This window comes from Labrus mixtus, chromosome 6, assembly GCF_963584025.1.
Source record: "Labrus mixtus chromosome 6, fLabMix1.1, whole genome shotgun sequence".
Lineage (NCBI taxonomy): Eukaryota > Metazoa > Chordata > Actinopteri > Labriformes > Labridae > Labrus > Labrus mixtus.
In genome coordinates this window covers 3,340,893-3,356,360 of record NC_083617.1, presented here as the reverse complement: position 1 = coordinate 3,356,360, position 15,468 = coordinate 3,340,893, and the positions used below count along the sequence as shown (strand labels likewise).

General features: G+C 42.2%; 1 long non-coding RNA gene across 1 annotated transcript in view; it reads left to right on the top strand.

Moving 5' to 3' along the window:
- The first annotated feature begins 12,030 nt into the window (after positions 1-12,030).
- The window catches only part of LOC132975169 (uncharacterized), a 97,384-nt gene continuing 93,946 nt past the window's right edge, over positions 12,031-15,468 (top strand). The window contains exon 1 of the long non-coding RNA XR_009673244.1: positions 12,031-12,093. This is a non-coding gene — a long non-coding RNA (uncharacterized LOC132975169). The remainder of the gene's footprint in view (positions 12,094-15,468) is intronic.

The window sequence follows — 15,468 nt, the reverse complement described above, 5'->3', positions numbered from 1 at the left end:
AGTGAAAGTCATTCACAACAACTAACAATCCACCTACTTGTGACTTTTTTGGACATAAGTGGGAGACAGAAATCCTCTAATGATGACAGTATAGTGTTGTAGTCAAGACCACAATAACAGAGACAACAAGACCTACCCGAGACCAGAATGCTCCAAGACCAAGACCATGACCAAGACCAAGACCAAGACCAAGACAGGGAAGACGTAACCGAAGGATAAAAATGAAATTATGAATGAATTGAAATTATTAGTTTTTTAAGAAAGAGGCGTTTTCCTTGTATTCACATTTCAATTCAATTCAATTCAAAAAGCTTTATTGGCATGAATGTGTAAAATATATTGCCAAAGCATATAATAACATATAATACAATAGTAATAATGAAAAGTAATAATCAGCAATTAAATATTTTAACAATGAAAAAAATAAACAAATAAAAAAAATTATAATGAAAAAAAAAAGAAGTGTAATTTATTATTTTATAGTGTGTGCGTGTGTATGAGATTAACACAAGTGTTATGTGTATTTGTGCCTTGTTTGTGTCACATTCTCAGTGCTGCCTCTTTGCCATTGCAACGTCACATTTTCCTTTCCTTGCTGTGCAGGATGACCCTTTATCCCAGCTTGGTTTTCAGTCCTCTAAATTGGTGTTTTTGTCTCTCAAAGGCAAACTAATAAAGCCGATGCTGCTGTGTAGCGCCGACAAGGTTGATGGTTGATGCTGTGAGTGTCTGTTTACGACTTAATCTGTAAAACTTTTATAATGTCAAATGTTTTCTCACCTCTGACCCCTTTTTAAGAAACGAAACCTTCAGAGCAGAATGGACACAGAGAGAGAGAGAGAGAGAGAGAGAGAGAGAGAGAGAGAGAGAGAGACACAAAGAGCGAGAGAGAGAGCGAGAGAGAGAGAGATACACAAAGAGAGAGAGAGAGAGCGAGAGAGAGCGAGAGAGAGAGACACAAAGAGAGAGCGAGAGAGAGAGAGAGACACAAAGAGAGAGAGCGAGAGAGAGAGAGACACAAAGAGAGAGAGAGAGAGCGAGAGAGAGAGAGACACAAAGAGAGAGAGAGAGAGCGAGAGAGAGAGACACAAAGAGAGAGAGAGAGAGAGAGAGAGCGAGAGAGAGAGAGAGACACAAAGAGAGAGCGAGAGAGAGAGAGAGAGAGAGACACAGAGCGAGAGAGAGAGCGAGAGAGAGAGCGAGAGAGAGAGAGAGAGAGAGAGAGAGACGGAGAGAGAGAGAGAGACACAAAGAGAGAGAGAGAGAGCGAGAGAGAGAGAGAGAGAGACACAAAGAGAGAGAGAGAGAGCGAGAGAGAGAGACACAAAGAGAGAGAGAGAGCGAGAGAGAGAGAGACACAAAGAGAGAGCGAGAGAGAGAGCGAGAGAGAGAGAGAGAGACACAGAGCGAGAGAGAGAGCGAGAGAGAGAGCGAGAGAGAGAGAGAGAGAGAGAGACACAGAGCGAGAGAGAGCGAGAGAGAGAGAAATACATCCAGCTGTGTTCGCCTTGTAAAGAAATAAGATTCCCAGAAGAGCAATTCAAATCCTCTTTAAATAACAAAGACATTTCCAAGAACAAATGCCACTTTAACCGTCAGGTACTTTATCAAATTAAACGGGTGCAGCCTTGACTTGAGCATTATGAAATGTTACATCTTGCTCCGCCCTCGCTCGGGACGACGGCCTTCACCCGGTTTTTGAAGCTGCTCCAGGAAAAGATTTACGTCCCAGATTCACGCCTCATCTCATCTGCCTAAACCTTGAATAAGGCTGCAAGACTAAAGATGTGTCAACGGCTTCAGATTAAAAAGTCATGCTCCGGGAATGGTCACTTGTCTTTGAGCAGAGGAAATGAAAAATTCAACCTTGTGAGAAGAAAAAAAAAAATTGTCCTCCCCTTAGCGCTGCAAGGAAGCTGGACTCTGCAGTTGGAAGATAAACCTGCCCCTGATGGATTTCTTTTTTATCAACTCCCCTCTGACAAGTTATCGAGAAGAGGATGTTAAAAACACTCGCTGTGTGATGTCTGGATGATGACAAACATCAATCACTTGTTGTCCGTTTTAAACATCATCTTCAGCTCTCTTGTTTTTTGTGCACATTGGAGTTTTCAGAAGCAGAGCGGGATTTTGTCAGGCACAACTTCACCAGCTACCAAGATGCATGAAGATTGAAAGGAACAGTTAACACTTGTAGTATGAAGATCAACTTCATGATCTTTTGTTTTGATCTTATTAAGATTATGTTCAGGGGAACTGAAGGAGTAGCCGAGGAGATCGTCGGCCGATTTGACATGTTGAATCAGCATCAGCGGTCACTGAGAGGAGTCTCTCTGATTGGCTGTTGGGAGGTTTCATTCCTCTCCAGCTCTCCTCTCAGGTTCAGTAAAGCCCCTTGAGCATGCCGCTGTAGTCTCCATGCTTTCACCCATTAGTGCGGTTTCTCCTTATTTGTCTCCTCCTCCTCTGCTTTTCTTTTTTCCACTAAAAGACCAAGAGCTGACAACGCCAGCGCCATTTTCAACTTTTTATCAGACATTATTCTCCATTAGTAGGCGACCTATAATACGAGTGGTGAGCGACAGCGGTGTGAAAATGGACTTCTTGTATCATAACAACGAGCTACCGCCCCCTGCTGGCAATGGAGAGATATTTCCTCTCATGCAGGAACAGAACAGTACGTGGTGGTTGGCCGTCGGCTGTAGTCTTTGCGGTGCGTTCAAGTGCAACTTTTTGGAGGTATAAATCTCCAGCTCCTCTGATTAGCAGATCATCTTCAGGAGGTGATGGGAACAGATCTCAGCGGGGTGGCCATGTGGAGCAGGAGCAACACAAAACGGCCGGATCTTTGTAATATAGCAATAAGTAAGGTCTTTTTACCTGCTTTTTGTAAAGTGTCTCGAGATAACACTTGTTATGAGTTGACGCTATACAAATAAAAATTGATGATTGATTGATTGAAAACACAGACCGGTCAGGACGTAACAACTTTATTCGGCTTGTGCAAGCACATGACCCTGATGAAGTCCACAAGCTGGAACGTTTCAGTCTAATAAAGTCAAAAAAGTTGATCTTCATTCTGGTGCAGTTTGAAGGAAACGTTCTTCACTGCAGGTTTCCGTTATCCCTCAAAGGCAGAGAATAAAGCTGAAGCGACACAGTACCTAAAACATCCAGCTTTGCTTCTAAATCACAAATTTACACTCTGTTGCCTGAATAATCAGTGCAGAAATCTTAATGTAAAACCTTAATTTCCATGATTAATACGGGTAATATGCCAGCCAAGAAATAGTCCCGCATGTTAATCGTCTTCATCCATCAAGTCCTGGGACTGAGAAGCTCAAATTCAAATCATCATTATTTCATTGCTTCCTGATCGATCGCCGACTAAAAATGAAATAGATATTTAAAATACAGAATCAACGCGCTCATACTTCAAGGCAGAAACTAACATAATGATAAGCGAGGCCGAGGGGTTGATTTCATCCAGCTGGATTTATGACCAAGCTTGAAAAAAGGCGGGTTGATATGTGAGGGATAATGTACAGTGAGCGGGTTGTTATCCCGGAATCAAACCCCAACATGGGTGAAGATGACCCTCACAGCAAGGCGATAATATCCTGCTCTCTGTAGGCTACATTGTGCAGAAGGGGGCGTGGCCTGAGTTGAGGCTTGTCGCAGACTGATTATTTGTCCAAACAATCCTCAAGTGTGTCGACTCCACTGTGAAACCATTACCACAAACAACAGAGCTGTGTCTGACCACGCCCCCTCTCTGGAAGGGCTTGGGTGGTGTAGGTTGCATGGTATATCATTTTGGATTTGCATTTTCTTGCAGAAGAAATTATGTGAGATAAACTGACTTCGTCTTGAAACATATGTGAGTAAAACTTTCCTTTGGAGACAGAATTTGGAGTTAAAGGTGACATACCCTCCTCCTCTTCAACAAGTTTAAATAAGTCTCAGAACTCCTCAAAACATGTGTGTGAAGTTTTTTATTCTAAATCCACTCTGATCCTGTATTTGATCATGTCTATAAACCCCTCTATTTCAGTCCTGCTCAGAACAGGCTGTTTCTGTGTCTGTACCTTTAAATATGTAAATGAGCTGTGTCTGACCACGCCCCCTCTCTGGAAGGGCTTTGGGTGTACTCGGTGCTTTCTCGCTCCATGTCCTATTGTTTACGGTGAGAAGGCAGACTCAGAGGGCAGAACAAACACCTAGCTGTGGGAGTGTCACCCACCTGGGGGAGGGGCTACTGCCCTTTGTGATGTCATGAAGGGGAAATCTCCAAATGGCCTGTTTGAGCACACATTTTCTGAACAGTGGAGCAGGCAGAAGACGGAGAGGATGGACTTTTCTCATCATTAGGGGGGTTTGTAGACGGACTAGAGACACATATTAGAGTTAGAGAAACATGGAGAAGAGGATTTAACATTATATGTGACCTTTAAAACAGCTGTTACCATCAGAACCACCACTGGGAATACAAAATACTCTTGATTTCTTAGTATGAACTTTAAAAGGAAGTGAGCGGCAGAGCTCAGCCTGCTCTATTTTTTTATCGCTCTTGTGTAAGAGAGAAAGAGGATATCTGTCAAATAGACACTGACGTCGTTTGAGACGCATCCAGTGAGGTGCTGAATTATATTTCTATCCATCAGTGCTGAGAAAGTTGTGAACACTTGGTAAGAAAAACGCAAATATCTTCAAACGAAAAGGCTATTTTTAATATTTAATATAACAAACAATCTCTGTGGACGTCTCAGAGAAGCAATAAAGAGATTTCCTGCAGCATCTCCCTTCTTCCTCTGACATGCTACTCCGTCTGTATTACCTCATGTAATTTATGTTACCCCCCCCCCCCCCCCCCCCTTCTCCTGGGGGTCTTTCCTCCCCAGTTCACTCCTGAAGCCGCGCTATTGGAAAGCAGGCTCTGTGGGACTCCTCTTCGCATAATGACGAGCGCACATCAGGCTCATGTAGATCCCCGAGGCGCTGCTGGGACTGTAGACGAAGACGTGAAGTAATCGCTCCATCCTTCCTCTCCTCCTCCTCTCTTACTTCCTCCCTTCCTTCCTTCCTCTTCTCTTCACTGTGCAGCCACTTCTCTCTTTGTTGTTTCGCTCACTTTACACCAACATAAAACAGATTTTATGATCACAGGCTTTTTATTTTTCCCCCTGATTTCTTCAACACAGAGGCCAATTAAAAGTACTAATCCGAGTGATGAATACCTCTTGCAGGGTTTGCATCCGCTCTGTTCTGCAGCTGAACCTTATTGAAACGCCATAAATGTGTAGAGAGGTTTCACATTAATTCAGCCGCCCTCCGGGGGAGCTGAAGTGGGGGACAGCCGCTGATAGTGGAGTGATAGTGCAGTCAGCAGATTTAACCGCAGAGCCGCAGAATCTATTTCTCTCCAGACAGAAAAAGAGGGAGTATTTGTACAGATGAGACAGAGGGGGGAAAACGAGACTAAAGAGAGAATGAGAAAGATATTGCAATTGTCCTCCTCCTGGTGCTGTAGGAACAATTTGGTCTATATTTAGGCGCATTTAGTCGCTGCAAACAAGATTATCCGCAACACCCACACAGATAAAAAAAAAGAAACATGCAGAAAGTGTTCATAAAAGATCAGCAAGAATATACCTGCTGCTTTTTACTTTTCTCTTCCTCTCTACCGGCTCCCCTCTTCTACAAATGATGCACCACAGTAGTGCACACTGATTTGCAATTCAAAAGGCAATTTACCCACCCCCCCATTTTTAGAATCTAATTCTCACTCAAGAGTTTCAGAAATACCGTTGTGTCTATCACAAAGCGGTGGAGCTTTCTCTTTGCCTCTAACAGCGTAAACAAGCGAACAATTCGATCCATCATCTCAGGACCTCTTCATGCTCTTTTGGGAAATTGGGAAAAGTGCTTTTGGGTACTCTGCACCCTCAGCCCTGGAATCTGTTGCAGAGTGACTTAAAGCTCAAGTGAAAGACATGGAAGCAGATTCTATAGGATGTCGATGTTTTAGCTCGGCTGTTTGAACGACTGATTCCCAGATCTGACTCATAGATGGTTTCTATTTTAATCCAAAATGTTGTGTTTTGTAAATCGTACTTTGTCTCTCTTTGTATTTCCGTCTTTAACTTTGTGTTTTTGCTGCTGCCTGTCTTATCCAGGTCTCCCTTGAAAAAGAGGTTTTTAATCTCAATTGGACCAACCTGGTTAAATAAAGGTTAAAGGCTTTATATGCGATTTTTTTGATCCAGCAGATGTCGCCCTTGAGCACCAGCATGAAACCAAAACAACTCGCGCTGCATTGTTGTGTTAGCATGCTAATGCTAGCGATCTTTATTATGCTCGTATCTTCACACTGCATGTAAATTTACCTGAAATGAGCGTGATCTAGAAACACAGTTAAGCAGTGAGTACAGTATGTTATTCTTCTTTTCTCTAGTCCCTCAATTAAACAACTTTTATACACGAGGGGAGGAGTCAGCCGGCCGTCCAGGCGATGTAAACAAAGTGAAGATAGGACTCTGAAAACTCTGAAAACATCACAGACAGTGGGACTCGGATGTTACACCCATTGTAGACAGTCATGACTCACAGAGTTATTTTCAGAGGATAGACTTGATTTATATTATATTTAAGTGTGAAAAATCACATAGAAAGACTTTAAATAAAAAAAAATTAAAAAGTGAACAGCATCGTGAAGTTATATTATAGCTGCCTTTTCATCAGAAGAAGAGGGCCCAGATGCAAGCCTGTAAGTTTTACTGTTTCTGAAAGGAGAGGAGAGGTAAGTTAAGCAACGCTCAACATGAAATAACTAATGAGAGACAACAAATGAAAACATAACCTAAGAGGCTGGGATGGACATGACACCTTTTACATAAAAAAAAAAAAAAACAACTGCAAATTTTGCAGAATCTGCTACAACAGGAGTGTACACGTTGAAACCTGCATCCAATATTTCTTGGTCAGAATCAGATTTTTATTCAAATGCAGAAAGAGTTCAATGAGAGTGTACCGATTTTTTTTACCTGCACTTTATAACCTAGAGCTTCACCTGCTGTGCAGCACATCGTCATGTGGAAGAAGGTCGGACAAACATTGAGAGAAGATAGAAGAGGGTGAATCTCTTTGACTGTGAATGTGCAGGAATGTTTTATTAAGCAGGAAGTCAGAACGTTTGAAGCGGTGCAGTTCAAAAGTCAGCTGTGCACCTGAGATGAAATAAAAATGCTCAATCACTTGGAAGGTTTAACCCTGTAGCACTTTAACGAGCAGCAGAGTTTCATCTTTAAAGATCTTTCTCCCCGAACATTTAAATGATCTTTCCAAGCGTCTGACATCGTCTTCAAGTTTAACCAATTAAGGTAATTGTGTGATCGTGGTAGCTGCAATTTATTCCAGCAGATTTAAAAAAAGCTGTAGCCACATTTTCAGTAACAATGTCTCCTTATTATATTTGTAAGATAAACCTGGAACACACCTGTTGATGCACAGGAAGGGGAGATCTCAGACAGACCTGCAAAAAACACTTTTATTATAGGAACAAAAGAAGTGAACCTGCCGAAAACAGAAATATAAGTAAGAAAAAAAAACAAAAAAACCCGGCAAACTGGAAATTACTGTGACTGCGGGAATTTGCATAAATGTCTTATTACACTGTCAGCCGCTCGGAGATGAGCTACCGAGAGTTTGCTCTGCACCTGTGAAGAAAACATAATGTTGGATTATTTCGAGTTTTTCTCCCAACTCGCAGGCTCTCTCTGTACTTCCAGTTTGATCATTTATGGGGACACTTTTCTCTGAGATTTTCACATATTTCTAAAGAGGCTTGTCCCCTAACTGTGGGTACATATGAACATGGAGACTTTATACTAAAGGGGGGGGGGGGGCATCACAGATGGGGGGGCACGCTGAGGGAAGGGCAGGAAGAACAGGAAACATGAGGAAAACAAAAAGTAGAAAGTAAAAAATCAGAGTTAAAGCAATGAAACGGGGCGCTGGTGGTGCAGTGGTGCAGTGGTTAGTGCGCACACCCCATGTGTGAAGGCTGTGGTCCACCAGGCAGGTTGCCCAGGTTCGAATCCTTTCCCGCATGTCATTCCCCACTCTCTCTCTCTCTCTCTCTCTCTCTCTATCCACTGTCCTGTCTCTCCATTAAAGGCACAAAAAATAATCTTTAAAAAAAAAAAAAGCAATAAGACGAAGATGATATCACAGAAAAGCAAATCTACAAAAGTGAGTTTTAAGAAGTGTCTCATTCACCCCCCTCAGGGAAGTCGTTCCATATTTGAGGAGTCCTGAAGGCAAATTGGATTTATCTTCATCTGACCACAGGTCCTTTCTTTGGTCTCATGCCGAGTTTAATATTTGAAAACATGGATTCAAAGAGGATGATCCAATCATCTTGTGTAGAGAGACTTCTTCTTTATTTCATTTTTTTGAGATTAAAACCTGGATGAAGACAATTCCTTTAATCTCTACATTTTTATCAGAGAACCATGAAGAAGAAGCGGGACGTTTTTCTCTTCTTTTCTGCTTCAGATGATAAAAAAAAAACATTCTCATTGTCTTCACTTCTCCTCGATCTGAGTCTCAGAGGTGTTCAGAGCTGCGCTGTTTTTCTCTCCTCTCCTCTTGATTAGTATTCATTTAAGTTTATCTGCTGTGAACTGTGCGCTTTATTCCATTGACACTGAAGGATTCCTGCCGCGGGTGAGCACAGCGCTGCGTTGTAATCTGACCAAGAGATCATATTAAACTTCATTAGCTGAATCGGAGTGTTTCCCTTATCTATTAACCTCTCTCTCTCTCTCTCTCGCTCTCTCTCTCTCTCTCTCGCTCTTTGCATTGTAATTGAAAGAGCAGATGTTATAAGGTAATTGCCTCATCGCTCAGGCCCCTCTACATGCAAACTGTCGCATCCCCACAATGACTTCTGATTTCCACGCTCTGCCTTTAACGGCCGACACGCTCGCTGCTGTCTCTTCAGATTCACTAACAGCTCTGCAGGCTTTTCTCTCTCTCCACCCACCCTGTGCATTCTGGGTAGGCTGATGTAACCTCCACACATGAAAGACTCGGTAAAAGGAGGGCTGCGGGGTTCAAAGTGACTCTTAATGTGGCCTCACATATCATGGCCTCAGGTGGATATGAAGAGAAAGCGAGCCTGAAGGAGAGATGTTACTATAAACGTCTAAATTTATTCCAGAGACATTTTTAAGTGTTGTAGGTCAGCGCTTTGTCCTTATCACATATTCAAGAGTCCTTTTTTGTCCTTCTTTTTTATTCTGAAGAGACGGTCTGTTTTTTTAAAAGCAACAGTTTAACGTTTCCTCCTCAGAGCAGTAGCTTCAAAGTCGATCTGATAGTACAGTAACTTTCAACAGCGTCTCTCTCATGTCCACAGAGTGCGCTTCAGTCACCTGTTTTCAGCACTATGTAACTTTGGCAGCGAGCCACAGCTCCCTCGCAAAGTGAATATAGAGCGCCGCAGGAATGAGTCCTATGAGTCCCCCGGAAGTAAGTTAGCATTTGAGCGCCATGGGGTCTAACGTCTAAAAGTCAACGGGGATTTTGAATGTGTTTGTGGTTAGACTCCTGAAATAAGGTCTGTGGTTAACACAAGCTGAAGAGATGTTGGTGTTTTGTTAGACCACATAAACTACGTTAGGTAATACCTCCACTTGTGAAGTTTTTACTCGTCTTTAAAAAGGCGGTTGCTAACAAGTGGCTAAATGTGACTACAGCGGTCGTCGGGGACATTAAACGTCATCACGCCGGACACAGAGGGCGGGAACTCTCTCACTAGTCGGAGATGTCTCCTGTAGGTTTAATCTTTAGGTTAAGGTGAATATTATGTTAGTAAACTATTTATTAAGCTACGTGGATTAGTTTATCGGAGATCGTCTGAAGCGTAACGCTAGTGACGTCACAATCATCCGACCGTGGTGTAGTTAGCTTGTAGCGTAACGTTAGCTTTTCACTTCTGTCGGCCGCGTTAACGCTTCAAACATCATAAAAATGGCGTTCATCTGTGAAGATTATCCTGCTGAACAAAACGCCTACGCTTCAGAAACGTGTGTTTAACACAGAGATTATTTTCTGCAATGATCCAAAATCCAATGAAACAATCCCAGAGGAGGATTCTGGTTAGACCCCGTGGAGATGCTACTTCAGGGTTGGCCTACAAAAATACGTCATATGGTTTGTTCTCTGTAGCTTTACAGCACTAGTTCACACAGCAGCCTGCAGTTTAAAAGAAGCTTTACTGTTTGATACAACGGCTGAGGCCAAGAGACGATAGAGGACGGTGACTGATGAAGCCAATGAGAGAAAGAGAGAGAGTGACCGAGCAAGACGCTGGACTAGAGTAAATATATGAAAGGCTTGAATATGTTGGCGAGACAGTCTGACCCCGAGTTGCTTCTGTCAGTACATTATGTGTTTTAATCAATCAATCATTATTTGTAAAGCGCCAATTCATACCAAGTGTTGTATTGAGACGCTTTACGAAAAGAGCATATGGGATAATAGGCAGGATTTCTATTCCTCGCGTTCCTGTTGTCCACATGTCCTTGCCGCTGAGGTGGAGGTCGGAGAAGGGCGTGCATGAATGAGGACGGCGATGGTTGTGGGTATGACACAAAAAAAGTCCGATGGTGTCGGGTGTTGGTTGAGGGACGATACGGTTTAAAACCTTCAGAGGGCGCCAAAGTGCACAAATCCAAATTCCTTCCAAATGTTGCCTCACAACGTGTCGTGCTCAGCACCTTGTTACCAGAGGCTGCAACAACTTCTTAAATACGGTCAATGGGGCAATAAGAAGAAAAAAAATTAAACTGTGACGCCCTATAAATTCTACAATTCTTAAATTCACTTAGCAGACGCTTTTATCCAAAGCGACGTACATCAGAGAGTAAGAACAACACAAGCAAGGATCTAGAAAAAAGGGAACAATGTCAGTAAGAGCAAACGATCAGCTTTGAGTCTGATTGGACACACAGGTGCTGACAGGAAGTGACCAGAGGCAAAGCACAACATTGAGGGCAGTTCTTGAGAGCTCTAATCAGTATAGAAACCATCTTATAAGTCGTCGTTATCAAACAAAAACCATCGTCATTACCATCATCATCATCAATAATATGGAGACCATCATCATTAAGTCAGTAGGTATTCATGAAAGAGCTGGGTCTTTAGCTTTTTCTTAAAGGTGCAGAGGGACTCTGCAGATCACATGGAGTTTGGTAGTTTGTTCCACCACCGGGGGGCGACAGAGGAGAAGAGTCTAGTCAGCGTCTTAAGACCCTGCTGTGAAGGTTGAATCAGACGCCTTTCATTGGCAGAGCGAGAATTCTGTAGGATTAACAAAAAATAAACGCCATTGTGTGATATTAAGAAGAGCTTCCAAATATAGCGATCAGGACGCTATAATCTTCAAAGGTCGACCATCTGAGCGCGTGTCGCTGCTCTCTCCTCACAGACTGATCAAAGCGTTTATTTCATCTGACAAGTGTTTGATTCTCAACAGCTGGTCGACCAAATCACTTGTGACATTTCTTAAAATGAAGACAAATGACATGTTCCTGTAATGTGAGCGTGAAAGGGAAGAGCCGGAGTCCACATCTTTATCTCCTGCTATCGTGTAACCAGATCAATTCATCTCCGAGCAGTTTGTAGAAATAGATCGATCAGTAATGTGAGTGTTTATGTTTGAAAAAAAATAAATCTGAAGTGAGGAGAGAGAGAGTGAAGAGGAAACAGGAGGAGACGCGGAGAGACAGTGGGGATCAGTTCATGGCAAACAGCGGGAATCTGAGTTTTTCTGCCGCAGTGAAGGAATTGACTCTGACATGCACGGGCACACACACACACACACACACACACACACACACACGCACAAACACACACACACACACACACTGACAGAGACCCAGAGGAAACACTTCAGTCTGCTGCTGGAGGTTTAACTGCAGTCCTGTCTCCCTGTGGGATAATGAAACTGTGTTACACTGTGTGTGTGTGCGTGTGTGTGTGCGTGTGTGCGTGTGTGTGTGTGTGTGTGTGTGTGTGTGTGTGTGTGTGTGTGAAGGAGAGCTTTGTTTGTATGCACAGCAAGGGAAAATTACTTCAGAGAAACAGGCTTTAAAAAAAATAAACAGTTTTCTTCTGCTGTGTTTATCCTCAAATTGTTTTTTGTGCTTATTTTTACACTTCAATTGGACTCTAATTAAAAATTTATCATAATAATAAGTTTCTTTTAATTGTATCTAATGTTATCTTTTCCATTTGTTTAATTTTACCTTTTTTTAAACCTTATTTATACAAATTGCTTCTAATTTTTCTATTAAAGCAGTAAAGACAGACTGCTTCTATCTCCAGCATTAGCAGAGTCTTTCTAACTTTGTAATAATTCCCCCGACAACATCCCTGGACTCTTTAATGTCCCGGTTAATCGCAGAACGCTGGCCTCTCGCTGAACAGAAAATGACCGGTCGGGCTCAGACTTTGTGGCACATTTCCTCCTCACGGACTCATTTCAACCCCGGAGCGGTGAGATCATTCATGTTGTTTTTCCAGCATCATATTCCAGGATTAGACTCATTTCAATAATGAATGCAATTACAGGTTCCCCCCCTTTATGACTTACATCCTGATCTGAACTATTACTGAAGAGCCACGCTGTTCCTTAGGTTCCTCCCGACAGGCTGCATTTGTTTTCTGAATACAGGAACCAGTGAGGCTGGATTAAAGAGGGATGCACTGGGGAACATTTGAACCAGCTGTTTGAATGTAAACACCATCAAATTTATTTTAATGAAAGGAAAAACACACCCAGATTCTTTGGTCTTTGACACAGCAGCTCTATAATCACAAAGTCATCAACCTCCGGTGTTGAAAAATGAAGCCAATGCGGAAGTGCAAAATCCTGCAGTTCCTCGAGTGTCCACTTGAGGTTCAGCGTTCAGCGTTCCAATAACTACATACAATCATAGACTGTAAATATTCATGTTTGAAGCCTGAGTGACGTCACCTATCTGTTCCTGCAGGGGGCGCTGGAGGCTCATCAGCAGCATCCGCCATGTTGGAAATGCTGTCTCAGCCTAACTTTTCAGTCAACCTAACGACAGGCTGAGAGCTGGAGCTGAGGCGGGTTTTAAGCCTCTTGATGAACTGTTACATCGCGCCCACCTGTCAATCATGTCAGCTACGCGGCTAACTATGGATAACATGTATTGTTTTTAAAATAAAAAAAGAGCCGTTTTAGAAAAATTCACCCCTGTACAGTGTGTGCCCATGATGACAATAACTAATCAGACCTATTTTTTTTTGTACCAGGCTGTAAACATGTTAATTCATGCTGTAAAAACAATTTTTTTTGGCTGTCGTGTTAATGTGACTTCCTGTTCTTCTGCAGACAGCCTCAAGTGGACACTTGATGAACTGCAGGATTTTGCACTTCTTCATTGGCTTCATTTTTCAACACCGCAGGTTGCTGCTTTCATACGACACATAACAATATAAATGCTGAAGACCCGCTGGCTGGCTGCAGAAACACAGGAAGTCACATACACACCCATTAAAAAACAAAACCTGGTTCTACTTCTTTTGTTTTCTGATTGCGATTAGCTATCAGCTTATCGTCTGACGGTTACAACCAGTCATCGGCAGAAAAATTTAAAAATATGTTTTTAAAATGAGATAAAAGTTAAATTAACTGTATTCTTTTTATTAATGACTTCTCATATAGATTTATAACCAATCATGACCCATCCCATATGCTGCAACCTTGGCAAGTTTTCTTTTATGCACATGATCATTCTGAAGAATAACAACTGAGGAAATCAGAGAAATGTCAGTAAATATCAGTGTTTAATGGAACCCCGTCTTCTTCATTACATAAATATAAAAAGTACAATCATTGGTATAAATGTGCAACTTGCAGACAGAATAAATTTGCATACATTAACCGGATGTGAACACCACAATGCAAGCAACATGAGACACACACGTGAAGGTGTAGAAATATGTTGTTAGAGCAACATACACAGACTTTTTATGTTGAGATCTGAACGTGGTCTGTAGCTCCACGTAATTGGACTTCATAGTGAAATCAAGCGCCTCGTGTCGCGTCGATTTGGACATCCTGATCCAGATCAGAGCCGGCCATGTGACTCTCGTTAAAGATCAGAAGCGGCCGAGCCGAGCAGCCGTAAATCATTCTGTTACGGAGCCACTCAGCTGTTTACCAGGCATGCTCAGTGAGCGCCATGTGAGTGTTTTATTCCTGACACGAGCGGCTTTAACAGTCTCAAAATATTGGAGTATACACGCTCCTCCTGCAGAGAGAGAGTGTGATGGATCAGACTGTGATTACAGAGAAATAAAAGCTTTGCTGAATATATAATTATGCCATTAGCTGAACACCAACATCAGTTTCTGCTTCTTTAAGACAAATTGTTTTATTATGAGGCCGGTAATGGCTGCGGAGCATGACACTTTAATGGCGCTATTTTACAGTCATATTATTGTCTTCACTTCAGAGCAGATTTTCAAGGGGGAACGGAGTGAAATCTGCTTTTTTGTTGGCAGATTTCTGCTCAATTTACAAGCAAATTAATGCAGTTCCGCTGTGATCCAAGTCTGCTACGTTCACCCGGTGGTGTTCGATAATAACTGAATATAATTTAGCTTCAGATAGGAACATGAGAGGCAATAACTACACACAAAGAAAAAGTCAGTGATGTCACATTTAAGAGCATTTCCTGCTGAGAACAAACACGGACGTACAGTAAATCCTAAGACCACCTGTCTCCTCTTACAGAAGACACAGAGGACAGCGGGGCAGTTAGAACCATTGCAATCAATGGAGATCAATTTTGCAAAATGCAAAAGGATTGTATAGTACAACACACAAGCTCTACACTAAAATCTTTTTTCAATAAGGAACCTTTTTTTTGTAATATGCAAGGACTAAAAGTAAGGCATTTGATTTCAAGCCAGGCATGCGTTTTAGTCGAGCAAATTACTCTAAACACTATTTTCATGTTTAAAAGCTTTTTTTTTTCAGGAAAAATACATTTGAATGAATATTATTTTAAATTGAATATCTTCTGGGGGGAGAGAGGGGGGCATTTCATTTAAGATATAATCCTTTTATTCTCATTTCCAGTCGGTGTAGACGGATGCAAACATACACACATGCTCCTTTGCAAATGGTCAACGATACAATGCAGCTAGCGACACCCCCAGAGGCTACAGACGCTTTTAAAAATCAGTAAGTACATCCTGAACCCTCTGCTGTCGGAACCTTAACTCTCAGGGGGAACGTTTAGGCGTGCCTCATTATTCAGGGAATAAACGTAGTGTGATCTAAAACGTCTCCTGTGACACATTACAGCAGGCTGAACGCCTTTGAATCCAGACTACAGTATGCGATCACTTGCTACAACATGC